This window comes from Phocoena phocoena, chromosome X (assembly GCF_963924675.1).
Source record: "Phocoena phocoena chromosome X, mPhoPho1.1, whole genome shotgun sequence".
NCBI classification, from domain to species: Eukaryota; Metazoa; Chordata; class Mammalia; order Artiodactyla; family Phocoenidae; genus Phocoena; species Phocoena phocoena.
Window position 1 is genome coordinate 93172542 of NC_089240.1, and position 17977 is coordinate 93190518.

Consider the following 17977-nt stretch of genomic DNA (forward strand, 5'->3'; position numbering starts at 1 on the left):
GTTAAGTAACTCTTGTCAAATGTTTTGTTATACAACTGTGAAAAGCTAACGCACATTATTTACTATGTGGTAAAACTGGGAATTGAATTACACCCAATAGATCCTGATTATTTTATCATTACCTCAATTTATTCTCATGCTCACAATATAGTTATTTTTCATTTCAGAAAAAGAGAATAATCATAATTCGATGAGTAGTGAACACTTTTATGTTGCAAAGTTATTTTCTTAGGTTTCTGGCAGTGTGGGTGAGAAGAGGAACGTTCACATAGTTCAATGAAAAAAACTTCCATTTATGCCCAAACAAGTGTTATTTTTATCCTCTGTCATCAAACTTTCTCAACTGTCATCCTTGAACAACTGCAGAATGTAATATTATTAGCTACCACTTTGATCTAACCTTGTACACATATGACACATGGTTCTGGTGGCGGAGGTGGTGATCAGTTCCCTTTTATACTTGAATGAATATGTGAATAAATACTGAAATTCTTTACCTACTTTTCAATTCAAATGGATAAATCAGCTTTTGTTTTCTTGATTACAAATCAGCTCCTTCCCTCCTGAAACCTGTTTTTAATGAACACATTAATGAGACGAAGGACCATGGTCTACTTTTGACTGTTTTCTAAATAGTTGTTTCATTTATATCTTCTATTGTCAACTGGAATGCAAGCTAATTGAATGTTGTTTTGCTACCTATTTCCTTGAGACAAAGTTATATGAGCTCTTTAATAAGATTTAGGTATGCGAATATCTATACTGAATGTGGAAGTATTAACAAAGCTAGCTAACCGTGGATTGGAAAGGAAAGCTTTTTAGGGAGAAGATGATCAAAGCGAGTGTTATCTTGGGCAGTTAGGGGAGTTGTGAGCAACCAAAACGCGGTGTCTACTATAGCTTGGAGAATCCTTACTTGACTATTTCCCTCTTTTCTCTTTTCTTTAAAGACTTCATCTACTATCCTCTATGCATTTAATGGGGTGAGAAAATGTATATACCGCAAGTGTGCCCCACCTCCACATTTAATTATGAACATATAGTTGTTTTCCTATAACTAATCTCATCGTGTTCTGGAGCACCTATTCCAGTTGCCTGGAGGCACAGGTTGGGCACAGGTTGGACAGATTAAGGTTGTCAATTAGACTATAAAAATGTGTTCTGAATTAAAAGTCTCTTTTGTGCAAGCATTTGATTTACACTTCAAACACACTCATGGCAGTGAGTGAGTCCCATAATCTCTGCTGGATCCTAGCTGAAGTTTAGCTCATTTTGCCTCACCCTACTCACTTTGTAAATATCCATAATTGGGCTTCCCTGGTGGCGCAGTGGTTGAGAATCTGCCTGCTAATGCAGAGGACACAGGTTCGAGCCCTGGTCCAGGAAGACCCCACATGCCACGGAGCAACTCGGCCCGTGAGCCACAATTACTGAGCCTGCGCGTCTGGAGCCTGTGCTCCTCAACAAGAGAGGCCACGACAGCGAGAGGCCCACGCACCGCGATGAAGAGCGGCCCCCGCTCACCGCAACTAGAGAAAGCCCTCGCACAGAAACGAAGACCCAACACAGCAAAAATAAATAAGTAGATTAATAAACTCCTACCCCCAACATAAAAAAATAAATGTCCATAATTTATGGCTTATTCTCTCACTATGCACAATGCACAATGACTGGGTCAGGAAGCACATCTCTCTCTCCTTATATACTACTGCCCAGGATTCCTACCTCAGCTCCCAGTGGTCTGCTAGCCCTCTAAACTTCAGCCATATCCTCCATCCAGCCCCTGACTTTAGGGCTGTTCCCTAATGCCACAGCAACTGCCTGGCAACTATGCTGCCTCTTAATTCTCAGCTGCCTTCTGCATCCTCCACAGGTCCCCACAAGGAATTCTGGATTTCTTCCATGCCACTTGACAGGCTTCTCTCTAACGAACCCCCCATGCTGCCATTTCTACTGCAGATGCTTCATGGTGGCTTGCGGCTTTTCTAAGGGGCTTGAAATTTCCCATGCTACACCCTGATCTATGAGTCCCCCAAACACCTCTGATTCTTTCTTTCTTTTTTTATTTTGAGATATAATTCTCAAAGCATGCAATCCACCCATTTAAATTCAATGGTTTTTCATATATTCACGGAGTTGTGCGATCAGCAACATAATTTCGGAACACTTTCATAATCCCAAAAAGAAGCTCCATACCCATTAGCGGTCACTCTCCATTCCCTCCCATCGACCTGCCCCCCTACCAGCCCCTGGCAACCAATAACCTACTTTTTGTTTCTATAGATTTGCCTATTCTGGACATTTCATATAAATGGAATAATACAATGTTTGCCATTTTGTGTCTGCCTTATTTCACTTAGCATCATATTTTCAAGGTTTCTCCATGTTGTAGCATCTATCAGTACTTCATTCTTATTTCTTCATTCTTCTGGCAGACTAATATTCCATTATATGGCTGTACTACAGTTTATCCATTCATCAATTGATCGGCATTTGGGTTGTTTCCACTTTTTGGTTATTATGAATAATGCTGCAATGAACATTCATGTACATTATGTACATTGTATGCTATATGTAATGGGTTACATGGTAACTCCATATTTAACCTTTTGAGGAACTGCCAGACTCTTTTTCAAACTAGCTGCACCATTTTCGAATTCCATCTGCAGTGTATGAGGGTTCCAATTTTTCCACATTCTTCCCAACACTTGTTTTTATCTTTAAAAGAAGTATTATTGTAGCCATCCTAATGGGTGTGACATAGTATTTCATTGTAGTTTTGATTTGCGTTTCTCTAATGACTAACATGTGCTTATCACCTATGTGTATATCTTTTTTGGAGAAATGTTTATTCAAATCCTTTACCCATTTTTAAACTGAGTTATTTGTCTTCTTATGATTAGGTTGCGAGAATTCTTTATATATTCATGATACCAGGATATATCATTTTCAAACATTTTCCTCCATTCTGTGGGTTGTCTTTTCACTTTTTAAATGGTGTCCAATTTATTTGTTGCTTGTACTTTTGATACTATACCTAAGAAACCATTGCCAAATACAAGGTCATGAAGATTCACACCTGTGTTTACTTTTAAGAGTTCCATAGTTTTAGCTCTTACAGTTCATCTTTGATCCATTATGAGTTAATTTTTGTATACAGTGTGAGGAAGGAGTCCAAGTTAATTCTTTTGCATATGGGTATCCAGTCATCCCAGCCAATATTTGTTGAAAACACTCTTTGTTCCCCATTGAAATGTCTTAGCACTCTTGTCAAGAACCAATCAAAAATTACATAGGGGTTTATTTCTGGACCTTCAGTTCTATTCCGTTGAACTATATGTCTTCCCTTGGGTCAGCACTACACTGTCTTGATTACTGTAGCTTTGTAGCAAGTTTTGAAAATGGGAAGTGTGAATCCTCTAAATATGTTCTTCTTTTTCAAGATAAGTTTGGCTCTTCTGGGATGCTTGCATTTCAATATTAGTTTCATGATCATCTTATCAATTTCCGAAAAGAAGCTGGTTGGGATTTTGATAGGGGTTGCATTGAATGTAGATCGCTTTGAGGTGCATTGACATCTTAACAATATTTAGTTTTCCGATCCATGAACATGGGATTTCTCTCCATTTATTAAGGTCTACTTTAATTTCCTTCAACAATGTTTTGTAGTTTTCAGAGTATATTTTGCACTTCTATTGTTAAATTTATTTCTAGATATTTTATTCTTTTTGAAGTTATTGTAGATGGAATTGTTTTATTAATTTCAGTTTGGGGATTGTACATTACACAGAAACATAACTGATTTTTATATATTGATCTTTACTCCTACAACCCAGCTGAACTGTTTATTAGTTCTAATAATTTTTCTTGGATTTCTTAGTATTTTCTGTATACAAGATCATGTCATCTGCAAATAGATATTTTTACTTCTTCCTTTCCAATCTAGATGCCTTTTATTTCTTTTTCTTGTCTAATTGCTTTGGCTAAAATCTCCAGTACAATGTTGAATAAAACTGGCAAGAGAAGACATCCCTGTCTTGTTCCTGATCTTAGGGGGAAAGCTTTCAGTCTTTCACCATTAAGTATGATGTTAGCTGTGGGTTTTTCATAGATGCCCTTTATTACATAGAGGAAGTTCCCTCCTATTTCTAGTTTGTTGATTTTTTTTTTTTTTTTTTTTTTTTTTTTGCGGTACGTGGGCCTCTCACTGCTGTGGCCTCTCGTGTTGCGGAGCACGGGCTCCGGACGTGCAGGCTCAGCGGCCATGGCTCACGGGCCCAGCCACTCCGCGGCATGTGGGATCTTCCCGGACCGGGGCACGAACCTATGTCCCCTGAATTGGCAGGCGGACTCGCAACCACCGCGCCACAAGGGAAGCCCTGTTGAATTTTTTTTATCGTGAAAGGTTGGATTTTGTCAAATCCTTTTTCTGTATCTAACAAAAGCATCATGTGCTTTTTGTCCTTTATGCTGTTGATATGGTGTATTACATTAATTGATTTTTGGATGTTAAACCAACCTTCTAATCCTGGGATGAATCCTATTTGGTCATGGTGTATAATGCTTTTTTATATGTTGCTGGATCAATTTGCTTGTATTTTGTAGGGATTTTTGCATCTATATTTATAAGAAGTATTGGTCTGAGTTTTCATGTGATATCTCTGTCTGGTTTTTATATCAGGATAATACTGGCCTCATAGGGTGAGTTGGGAAGTTTTCTTCCTCTTCTATATTTTGGGTGAGTTTGAAAAGAATTGGTATTAGTTCTTAAAAGTGTGGTCAAACTCGCCAGTGAAGAAGCCATCTCGTTCTGGCTTTTCTTTGTTGGGAGATTCTTTTTTAATTACTGACTCAATTTTGTTACTTGTTATAGGCCTATTAGATTTTCAGTTTCTTTTTGAATTAGTTTTTTTTTTTTTACTTTTTTTGTCTTTTTGAATTAGTTTTGGTACTTTGTGCATTTCTAGGAATTTGTCCATTTCATCTAGGTTATCTAATTTGTTGGCATACAGTTGTTTATGGTATGCTTCTCTAATCCTTTTTATTTTCCCTGTAGGGTCTATAGTAACGGCCCCTCTTTCATATCTGATTTTAGTAATTTCAGTCTTCTCCCTTTTTTCTCTCTTGGGCAGTCTAACTGAAAGCTTGTCAATTTTGCTGTTCTTTTCAAACCAATTTTTGTTTCATTAATATCCTCTATTGTTTTTCCATTCTCCATTTCATGTATCTCTGTTCTAATCTTTACTATTTCCTTCCCTATGTTTGCCTTGGGTTTACTTTACCCTTTGTTCTAGTTTCTTTTCTTGGCCGCACCATCCGGCATGTGGGATCTCAGTTCCCCTTCCAGGGACTGAACCCACACCCCCCACAGTGGAAACACAGAGTCTTAACCACTGGACCACCAGGGAAGTCCCTGTTCTAGTTTCTTAAGGTGAGAGGTTAGGGTATTGATTTGAGATATTTCTGCTTTTTAAGTAAAGGTCTTACAGCTATCAGTTTCCCTCTAAGTGCTGCTTTAGCTGCATCCCACAAGCTTCGGTGTGTTGTAGTTTTGCTTTTGTTCATCTCAAACTATTTTCTAATTTCTCTTGTGATTTTTTTCTTTGACACATCAGTTATTTAGGAGTGTTTTATTTAATTTCCACATATTTGTGAATTTCCCAAATCTCTGCTATTTAGTTCTAATTTTATTCCTTTGAAGGTAGAGAATATACCTTGTATGATTTCAATCATTTTAAATGTTTTGAAGCTTGTTTTGTGGCCTAGCATATAGTCTATCCTGGAGAATATTCCACATGCACTTGAGAAGATTATGTATTCTACTGTTATTAGGTGGAATGCTCTATGGATGTATGTTAGGTTTAGTTGGTGTATAGTGTTGTCCAAGTCTTCTATTTACTTATTAAGGAGCAAGAGTGGCTCACATATAGCCATAATAAGGTTTTTGGGTTTTTATTCAAAAAGCCAAATGGGAAGCCATTGAAGGGTTCATTAAGATCAATTTTGCTGCCATGTGAAGAACTGTACTAGAGGAGAACAGAGAGGAGGAAGCAAGACTAGGCAGGAAACTTCCATAATCCAGGGTAGGCCTGGACCTAGGTGGTAGCAGTTATGATGAAATAAGGTGAGATATTCTACATAAATTTTGGAGTTAGAGTCAACAAGACTTACTGATAGATATGTTGTTGAGGTAAGGAAGAAGAAGGAATTAAGGATGATGCCTAGATTTCTTCTTTAAGTAACTGAATAAATGGTGGTGACATACTGAGATGGAGAAGATAGGAACAGGAGCTGTTTGGGAGAAATAGCAAGAGTTCTTGATGTAATAAGTTTAAGGTATCTGCCAGGTATCCAAATGGAGATGTCAAGCATATAGTCAAATATGCATGTTAGGAACTCAGAGTAGAGTCTTGAAATAAACTTGAGAGTTATCAGCATGTAGATGGTATTTGAAGCCATGATCTGGATGAGATAACATGGAGAAGGAATACAGTGGCCCTCTGTGTATCCATGGGTTTCACATCCACAGATTCAACCAACCACAGATTTTGATCCTCAACTGGTTGAATCTGCAGATGTGCAACCTGCTGATAAGGAGGACTGGCTGTATTCCTTGTCCTATGCCATTTTATATAAGGGACTTGAGCATCTGTGGATTTTGGTATGTGCGGGGCCTTCTAGAACCAATCCCCTGTGGATATTGAGGGTCAACTGTATAAAGAAAAAAGAGAAGAAAACCCAGGAGTGAGTCCTGAGGTACCACAATGTTAGGAGAAATCTGCAAGGGAGACTAAACAAGAGCATCCAGTGAGGTAGGGGGAAAGAATCATCAGTGTCGGGTCACAATATCCAAAGAAGAAAATGTTTTAACTTGGAGGGAAAGGTTAGCTATGTCAAATGCTGCAGGGAGTTCAAGTAAGATAAGGATAGAGAAGTGTCTATTGGATTTGGCAAGATGGAGGTTGCTTGTTGCAGTAATAGGAGTAGTTTCATTGGAGTGGAGGAGACTGAAGCCAGACTAGAGTGGGTTGAAAAGTGAATAGGGAGGTGAGGAACTGCTGATAGTGTGTATACAGATAACTCTGTTGAAAGTTGGCTCTGAAGAAGAGCGGAGAAATGAGGGGATAGCTAGAGAGGAACGTTGGGTCGAAGGAGGGCTTTCTTTTAATTATGGATAGTTTCTAGAGCTATTATAAGTAGTTGTTTTTATTATCATTATAAGTGTTATTTATTTCTTGGTCATCATTACAAAGTCTTCAGTGAAGTATACCTACAAGTAATTTTTGGGCAGATGAATTAATTCTGAAACACTTTTATCCTGAACAGCACAACTACTGAGATCTCAAAGCATCAATTATTATTCTATTCTTATTTCATAAATAGGGAGATGGATAAGATAGGGTTAGCCAGGAAAGATGGAGGACTGAGCTGGATGGAAATGATGAGCACAGGAGGAAGGCAGGCAATAAAATGCTTGGATTTGGATGATGGTGGGGTTCCAGTGAAAATTTTGATGGCATGATGTTTTTACTGCTTCAGCAAAATTTTGCTCTTCAGAATCACAGCAGGGCTTAGGGATTGCTTTGGGCATAGCTTGTCCGGGGCTGTAGTAAACATCTACTCTCAGGCCTTTAGCACAGTACCCGTTCATTCATTGTACAATTTTGAGAAAGTTACTTAACCTCACTTTCCTTCTCTCTTAAGTTGCGTATTAGTAGGTACCTCATAGAATTGTTGTAAGGATTAAATAAAAGAATGTGTGTAAAGTGCATTTGTTGAGCATCTACTATGTGACAAACCCCATAACAGGGATGTAGCGATGAGTAAGGTGTTTCCAATCCTATAAGGTCTTACGAACCAAGGTAGAGTCAGAGAAAGACTTCTAAACAGATAATTAAGAGTACTCCACCTCATTTCAGCAGCCCGCTTATGTGGCCACATGCCATATATTTTCTTCATTTAGAACTGTTTCACATATAAAACCTTTAACTTTAAAATTCCACGCTAATCAAAAACTCCTGTGTATTCACCTCTAACTCCCTTACTCCCACTAAACTGCTTTGTGACCTCATGTCTTTGTGACCTCATGTCTCTAGACCTATCCCTATTCTCCAATCTTCCTGACATACCCTCCTTTACCACTTGCACTTCACCCCCTTTTCTGCCCACACTTTCACTAGCTTCCTCAATTCCCTCCTACTTATTACCTTCAACAACATCTTCTCAGCCAACCTCTAATCCTGGATTAACTTCATCATATGTTTTATTTCCGTCTATTTTCTTTGGGTTTATTTTGTTGTTCCTTTTCTGCTTCTTAAAATGGATGTCTAGTTTTTCATTTTCAGCCTTTACTTCTTTTGAAACACAAGCATTTCAGGCTATAGCTTTCCCTCTAAGTATTGCTTTGGTTGCATCCCACAGGCTTTGATAGGTAGTATTTTTTATTTTAGTTGAGTTCAAAATACTTTACAATTTTCAATATGATTTTTCTTTGACCCATGGTTTATTTAAAAGTATGATTTAAAATTTTCAAACGTATGTGGTTTTTGTAGTTATCACTTTGTTGTTGATTTCTGGCTTAATTGCACTGTGATCATTGGAAGTCATTTGTATTATTTTAATCCTTTGCTTTATGACCCAGTATACGATCAATTTTGGTGAGTCTTCTATGTGGGCTTGAAAAAATGTGATTTCTGCAATTGTTGGGGTCAGTGTTCTTTGCACTATTAGATCAATTTTGTTAATTGTGTTATAAAAATCTTCTATGTACTTATTGATTATTTTTGTTCTATACTGACAGAGGTATGTTAAAAGCTCTTGTTATGACTGTGGACTTGTCCATTTCTCCTTGTAGTTTTGTTGATTTTTGCTTTGTTTATTTTAAGGGTATTAGTAGGTTCATGCAAATTTAACATTTTTATATCTTCTCCTTAGATTGTATTTTTATAAAAACAACCCACTATATCTTTAGTAGTGCTTTCTTGCCTTAAAGTCTATTTTTTCTGATACTAATATAGCAGTACCAGCTTTCTTTTGGTTAGTATTTGTGTGAAATGTCTTTTTCCATCCTTTTACTGTCAATCTTTCTGTATCTTTCTGTTTTAATGTAACTATTATAAACAGCATATGGCTGGAATTTTTAAATTTAGTCTATCTTTTAACACAAGCATTTAGTCCATTTGTATTTAAATAAAACTACTTATATATTTGGATTCAAATCTATCTCATTTGAACTTCCTATTTCTCTTATGCATGGTGCCTTGTTTTGTTGTGTGCTTAGTGATTTTTAATTATGATTTCCTCATATCTTTGGAAAATTATTTGTGGGAATATTTTGAGGTATAGGATGAGGGTGGGTTCCTGCAGAGAGGATTTGCATTCTGCCAGGTGCCTGGTGGCACTACCAGTCTGGGTCCACTTTAAACTAAATTCAGAGCTTGAGGTTTTCTGGAGTCCCTGGGTAATGTGAATTTAAGCTGCGAATCTTTATTAGATGAGATTGTGTTTACAGCCTCTCAGGGCAGGTGCCTGAGAGGCGGTAAACACAATGTTTACAGCCTAATGTAATGCCAAGGCTGCTTTCCTCAAAGTCCCCTTATGTGTGTTGTGTGTGTGTGTGTGTGTGTGTGTGTGTGTGTGTGTGTGTGTAGGCTTATTTCTGGTTCACTGGAACACTGATGGTTCAACCCCTTGTCATTCCAGTTTTATCTGGGGAGGAACCTTATTACACTCCCCACCTTGGGTAGGCTTTTGGTTTTAATATCACTTATGGCTTGTTCCTTGAAGTTTATATTAAGTTCAGCAAATGTTCTCAAAGAAGTAACTTCATCAGTCTGTCTTCGCTTAGATCTGGGCTAATAATTCCTTACTACCTTTCCAGCTTTGTGATACCTTTAAGAAGAAGTTTGTGGGACTTCCCTGGCAGTCCAGTGGTGAAGACTCCATGCTTCCACTGCAGGGGCACGGGTTCGATGCCTGGTTGGGGAACTAAGATCCCACACGCCGTGTGGCATGGCCAAAAACAATTAAATAAATAAATTCATGCTTAAAAAAAAAAAGAAGATGTTTGCTGCATTTTATCCAGCATTTTTAGTTGTTTTCCGTGGGAGAGTCAGTTTGCACTCCTAGCCCACCATATTACCAGAGCCCCACCATATGTTTCTCCACCCCTGCTCTGAGGCTGCAAAACTGCTAGAGAAAATCACAAAATTGGGCTGATTGGCTCCATAACAAATCTATGATTTCCAGTCTCAGTTGGGCCTTCTTTCTACTGTTTTGCAACACTTTTATTCATCTTTATTCAGTTACATTGCTCATTTCCCACAACAGCTGTTTCAACCCATTACTACAATCCTCCCACTCTATACCCTCTATCCTTTACTTACTCCATAAGGTCAAGACTTCCTACTTTACTACAAAAAAAAATTTCAGATGGGAATTCCCTCAACTCTCCTTCATTCCATTTCTAAGCATTCTCTCTATTCTCCCATTATTTCCCACTTCCTTCCTCTCTCTTGGAAGAAGTGGTGCTCTTTCCTTCCTCCTTTCCAGGTCCTGTGCTATCTACTTTGAATAGTGCTATTCAAAGTAGATAGTGGACCCAAAGAAGGTGATAGACCTCTTCCGATCCTCAAACTGTTTGATATTGATTTACAACAACATAAGCACTGAAATTGAGAGTAAGAATTCAGAAACTTTTTTAGCAATTTGATAAAGTAATTGTATATTCATTGGATCTAATAATGAAAAATTGGGGCTTATGTTTTGACTGTCTGTGCTTTTCACTGCACTTTTCTAGTAATTCATTTTTATTATATTTTACAAAAGTACCAGTCTGTGACAGATTGGAAATTTTAAAAGCTGATCCTTCACCACAGATAGTTTGAAAAGTACTGGGCTAGAACCCATCTCCCCTGACTTGTCTGAGACTCAACTCCATGCATTAGCCTTCTCCTCTCTCAGAGCTCCACTATCACTCTCACGGGCGTTCTCCCACATTAAACAATCTTTCTTTGAACTTTGCCTACTGTGGTGCCATCTTACTTCTCACTTTCCGTTTACTGCCAGCCTTCCTGACAGAATAAGCCTCATATACTGTTTCATCCTTCCTTATCTCCTCTTAAGCCCTCAAACCACAGTGGTCTGGCTTATGCCCCCGCTACTGCTCCAACAAAAGCCCACTGGTGACGTCCAAATTGTCCAATTCATAGTGGCCCTTCCAGTTCTTGTCCTATCTGACCTCTACTCTTTGTTTGTGACTCATGACCATCCTTTCCTTCCAGGACCTTTCTTCTCCTATATCTTCCATGACAGATTACTGCTTCCCTCAGTCTCTTTTGGGGTCTTTCTGTTACTCCAGATACCTGCACCTCAGGCCCCTATCCCCAGCCCTTTCTTTTGCTCTGCATTTATTGCCATCAGGCTAGTCAAACCCCATATTCTGATGACTCCCAAATCTCTAACTTCAACCCTGACGTCTCTAACCAAGCTGCAGGCTGGTATTTCAATTGGTTTATTAGATCGTTTCACCTGGTGTCCCAAAGACACCTGAAATTCAACATATCTAAAACAGAACTCATTATATACAACCCTGGCCCTCTTGGGTATTCCCTATTTTGGTTAATGTCATCTCCATCAACCCGATTACCCAGGCCTGGAAGCCATCTGTAACTCCCACTTATCTCTCACGTCTTACACTTAGTCCACCAATATTACCTCCAATCTATTTCTACCTCTATAGCCTATGTCATCAACTCTCACCAAGAGCCACCTGATTACTCTCTCTGTATCCAGTCTCACCCTCCTCTAGTCCATCCTTGGCAGCTCTATCAGAAGAAGCATTCAAAAAAATGCTGTTCTGCCTTTGTCACAACCCTACTTGAACCTTTGGTTAGTGTCTCATTGCCTTTAAGAAGAATCCCAAACTCTTTAACTTTGCATATAGGGACATTTTCAATCACACCGCAGACTAGCTCCCTAGCCTTGTCTTTCCCCATTATTCCCCACAGGCTTTTTACATCAGTCGGATTATTGATAGTTCCCTCAAGATGCTATGTTCTTTCACTTCCCTATTTTTATTTTAGGGAATTCTGTTCCCTTCTTTGTCCATGCTCTTAGTTCTTTCTGGAATTTCCCTCCTTTTTTAGGCCACTCTGATATTGTAGCTCTATTCTCTTCCTCCACCTAGTTTCTACTTCTTGAGGGCAAGGATAGTGCCATCTCTCTATATCCCTGGCCCCATGAGTAGCATATAATGTTTCTCGAGTGAATGCAAGGGGGGAAAAAGAAAGAAGATACCCTCCATAAAGGGCATACTTTTTTAAGAAAGAAATTCCTAGCCTCTTGCATAGTGGGATCTGAAACTTACCAGCAACAGATTATCGAAGAACACATTGTGGCTTCATTTCCTTACATTTCAAAAACAAAGACTATAGCTTTTTCTTCTTACATGCGCCATATAATACATAGTACAGTAATAGGAGCATTGTGTGTGTTCAATAAATATGCACAGAATTGAAATCAACTGCAAAAATGTAGATCCATGGTTACTACTGACTTACAAATAACATGCCTAAAATAAAAAAATAACCAATGAGAATTGTAATAAAGTTTGTGGTAGGATTATTTATTGAGATATTAATTTTTTATAATTTGTTTTTGCCTCTGCAGGTACTTTTCCTTCCCCCAAATCAAAACATAGCCAAGTCTTTCTGTACCCTTGTCTTGGGAGATTTTGTTTTGCAAGGTCTAAAGCAGAAGCTGTCAGCCACTCAGATGATCACCTGGTCTACAGCTTTTGATTTCAAAGGCCTAGGTTCATTGAGGGAAATTATGCTGGTTTGTTCCAGAGGGTTAAGAAGTGAGCTCTTTTGAGTAGAGGTGGCAGAAGCTGTCTGACCCAGAAATTCTAGAAGTCCAACACTAGAGAGGAGATGGGAGTCATGGCAGATTCCTTGAGCAGCAAGGACTACCGTTGCTCCCCTCTAGCGCCCCAAAGAAGGGGGCAAGTTCTCAAAGGACAATGACTGCATGGTACACTTCAGGGAGGCTGGATACTAGGCCACAGAGCTCCCAACCTCAGGAAAGACACCCTTCCCCCACCAATGTCCACGGGTGGCACAGAGGCAGCTGACACACCTACTTACAAGGGGCCTTGTGCATTTGCATAATAAACATATCAGTATGGACAACAGGCAGAGGGCCGGTCCTGAAATTTCTGGTCTGTGTATGATTTGCTAAGGCTTTCAGCAGCCTTGGCAGAGAGGAAGGGCCTCTCAAAACCGTGAGTGAGATTGCAATTTTAGCCAGCTGATGAAAAGTGGAAGGCTCAGAGCAGATTTCATCTGTTGTCAGGTTATAAAGAAACGTAACACTTTTGCACCCTGGTGGTGTGGAACAAATTTCACTTCTTCAATTCCAATCTGGTGTTCTCGGTAACTTACTTGTCCACCTTGTATCTTAAATTTATACTTTTATAAAGCAAAGATAATATCTTCTCTCCTCTACCTTACAAAGTTTTTATGAGACCACAGTGAAATCAGGTAAGGAAAATTGCTTTGAAAAGGCATTAAACAAATGTATATATTTCAGTAAAATGCAGAATTAGTGTAAAAACAAAACATATTTTATAGCTTTTAGTTGTACATTGAACCTAAAGGATATATTATGATAAAACTGATAGCACAAAGATATTTATTATTTTAATCTGAGTTGCCTATATTGATATGGTTTTAATATTTTCTCTACAAATGCACTGTTTTCCTCAGCTTTTCTTCTTTCTTTCTTTTCTTTTTTTGTGGTACGCGGGCCTCTCACTGTTGTGGCCTCCCCCGTTGCGGAGCACAGGCTCCAGATGCGCAGGCTCAGCGGCCACGGCCCACGGGCCCAGCCGCTCCGCGGCATGTGGGATCTTCCCGGACCGGGGCACGAACCCGTGTCCCCTGCATCGGCACGCGGACTCTCAACCACTGCACCACCAGGGAAGCCCTCAGCTTTTCTTTAATGGCTTTGTGTTTAATCATTTTCAAATGAAAGCAGTCCAGACATATACTGTTTTCCTCTTGAACTATATCTTCAATAATTTGATCTTTACTGAGTCAGTGTTATTCCTAGGGTGTAATGAACCATGGCAACTGCTCCATAACATATATCCACCGTATATATATGCCTCATGTTCTGAACCACACAGGCAGATCTTGAAACATTTCTACCTACCTCATTGCCAGCTCCCCAGGAAAACCCAATATCTGAGAGTGTCTGGATTGCCAGAATCTTCAGAAGGGAAGGGTGGCCATAGGTAATATAAGAGGCACCACTACACACTCATGGTTAAGGACAGTGACTCTGGGGGCACCCTGCCTAGCTTTGAATCCACTCCACCGCATAACAGCTACATGACATTGGGCAAGTCATTTTAATCTCAGTGAGCCTTGCTTTCCTCCTCTGTAAAATGGAGTTAATAATAGTACCTTCTTCATGGGGTTATTGGAAAGATTAATACATGTAATAATATGTATAAAGCCCTCAGCACAGTGCCTAACACATAATGCATACTCAATAAATGGATGGAAGCTGTTATAAATATTAGTGGCTCAGGGCCGATAAACCGCCTTGAGAGCAAAGATCTGGTTTTGCTAGACAGGTAAAGGACCACTGGGAAACACCACCTGGGAAAAAGAACTATATAAAGATGCATGCCTGGTCCTAATTTGGCCCTCACTAGAGGGCTGGAACTTTGTACTGCTTATTGCTGTATCCTAGCATAGAACAGTGCCTGACATGTAGTAGTCACTCAATAAACATGAATTACATGAATGCAACTGGGACTTACCAATGGCACAGGCCCCAGAGGTTAATAGTAGCCAGTTCCCAGGGAACAGCTTAGCACAATGCCCTGAACACAGTAAGCGCTCAAGATGGAATGAGTGGTGTAAGTTCCTGTGATAGTTTTACACCTTCCCAGGTCATTGCCCACTTTACCTTGTTGGATAAATTGCATCACCCAAAGTTCAGCTTTCCTTATGTTCTCTCTGTTTCATCAGCTCCACAGCCCTACCCTAACTTTAGATTCCTTACTTCGTTCATTTGACAGATACCCCTTGAGCACTTACTACGTGCCAGGCATTGTGCTAAAATCCAGGGACCTCCTGGAGCTTATTATTTAGTAGGAGACTGGCCATATACAGGTCAACAAACAGGCAAGATGGTTTCAAATAGTGATAAGTGCTAAGAGAAAAATAAGACAGGCTAACATTATAGCGGGTCACTTCAGATTGGGTGGTGAGAGAAAGCTTCTCCAAGGATGTGAAACCTTAGCTGGAGGTTGAAGTTCAGTATTTGTGGAAATAGAAGCAGCTTGTTCCCTGGGAAGTGCCCAGTTTCTTCTGAAAAGCTGTGAAGAAATTCTCAGAAAATGGGAGGAAAGCAGAGACTGGAGACTTCAAGAGAGGAAAATGAGCAAGGATTGGCAAATTGCCATCTTACTCAAACTCAGCTCATCCTTTTTGAATTATTTTTAGAGGTTAATTGTTTCATTGAATGTCAAGGTTAGAAGGTCACATAGAGATCATCCAGATCAGTACCGTCCTGTATGTGGTTATATGTCCCCCCGTGGTACATGAGATGATTTGGGGTGATCACAGATGTACATTATTTATTTTGATGTGCATTAAAAAGTACATCTAAACATCCCCTCTGTGATTTCATGATTATCATTGCTTAAGATTTTGAGGTTAAAGTAGGTAGAGCCATGGCAGTTCACTTTCCAGAGACGAACCTGGCTGGCCAAGAACGGATCCTAGGTAGGCTTATGGGGATGAGGCTAAGGTGGGGAAGGCTGCCACCTGCACCCTTAGGGAATGAGAGAGAGCACAGCATGCCTGAACACCCTGCGTGTAGTTTATGTTGTCTTTGGATATGGCAAAAATTGTGCGGGTCATACACAGATGGAAATACCGATTTGGCTCCTACCTTTGAATCCTTTCTGCAAAGAAATTATTTAGACCCTAAACATCTCAAGAGAATGTCAGGGCCCCTTGGTAGTCAAGAGAACCCCTTCACGGTTAGTCAGAACTGGATTTGAATCTCAGCTCTGCCATGTGATTACTATATGACCTTGGGCAAGTAGTCCAAACTTCACTACGCCTCAGTCTCCTCATATGCAGAGATGGGGATTCTAGGACCTACTTCTTAGGGTTTGTTGAAAGGATTAAAGGATTAAATGAGATGATATATGGGAAGGACTTTTCCCAGTGCCTGGTGTGCACATAGTAAGTACTCAAAATACACGATCGTTATAATTATCCAAGTTTTCTGGGGCAGTCCTGATTTCAGATATTCTGTTCCATTTCCAGACTATGTGTTCCCATTTGAAATTCCAAAATGTGGTCACCGTGCATTTCTCGTCAGCATATGAAGGAGGCTTTGTTTTTTCAGGCATCAAGACATAAAACTGCCTCCACTCCCTACACTTGATTTGAAACCCTCAGTTCTAGTCAGAGACATCTAATTAAGATCCAAAGCAGACTCGTGCCCTTGAAAAATTGTCGGGGTACCAGTGGGGGTGGGAGAAGAGGCGTGATCTTGAACCCAGAAGTAGTCAGTCAGTAAAGTTTTTAGCTTTCCATAGAAGTACACACAATGACTGGACAAACTAGAAGCCAGGGTAGCAGAGTCTTTTCACCAGGAGTGACCCTTCATTTCCAGTTCTGTTTCAAGGTTTTGCTCTAACACCAAGGGGGAGTTCAGATTGTAGATGGCCTGACCTTGCTCACGATCAGTCATTTTTCTAAATTATCCAAAGTTCATTATAATTATACATGTGTAATGCCCTGTAATAAAACTGCATTGTAATTACACAGCTGTCAGCATCAGTATTCAACCTGCAGGCTACAGCTGCCCTCTGACATTCATTATAATCAGGTTTTACCTGTTTACAAATAGCAGAGTGAGGAAACCCACCAAATGGGTTTTGCTCTGGAATCTATATGCCCCATTAGGGGCAGCCAAAACTCATAGAAAATTGTCTTTTAATATTTGAATCAATATGCTTGTACCCAAACCATACCTTCCTTCTTCTTCAACTCTTGAGTTCTGTGTACCATTGTGAAAATCCAATTAGACCCATCGATTCCTCTGCAGCTTCCAGAGACAGGGAAGAAGATTCAGCCAAACAGCTGCCTGGGGTGCCAGTTTGAAAGGGGTGTTAGAAAATCTCTGGGATAAACCATAAATATGGTGCTGACCACTCTGGGTTTCTGCCAGTGTTTTCCAAAGTAATTGGTGAGATGGAAATTGGCTACCTCTCTTGCTAAAAGAGGTTGGAGGGCTTCCCTGGTGGCGCGGTGGTTGGGAGTCCGCCTGCCGATGCAGGGGATACGGGTTCGTGCCCCGGTCCGGGAAGATCCCACATGCCGCGGAGCGGCTGGGCCCGTGGGCCGTGGCCGCCGGGCCTGTGTGTCCGGAGCCTGTGCTCCGCAGCGGGAGAGTCCATGGCAGCGAGAGGCCCGCATACCGGAAAAAAAAAAAAAAAAGAGGTTGGGGCCCTTGAGTTAAAAAAAAAAAAAAAAAAAAAAAGCAAGAGCAAAAAAAGCCAGCAGTCCTCACTGGTGCCAACCATACCATTTTTGCCATGAGCACATGCAAGTTAGAGGGTGTGCCGCCAACTGTGAGATTAGCAAACTGTTTATCAGGAATGAGGGGTTTATTTTCTTATCTGAGTTTTAAATCCTCTAATACACCTCCATGAAAGTTACCTGGTTGGAAAATTGCAAAAGGAAACTAAAGACAAAACAAGAACTAAAGGAAAATAGGAAACAGTTTGTTATCAAGAAAACCAAAAAAAAAAAAAACCCACACAAAAAACAAAAAAGGGTGGGATTCTAAAATGTTACACTAAATGTAATTTTATAACTATATCCATGTAAATTACCTCCATTGTATTCAGTTTTGAGTGACAAAAGAAAGAAATGAGTAGGTT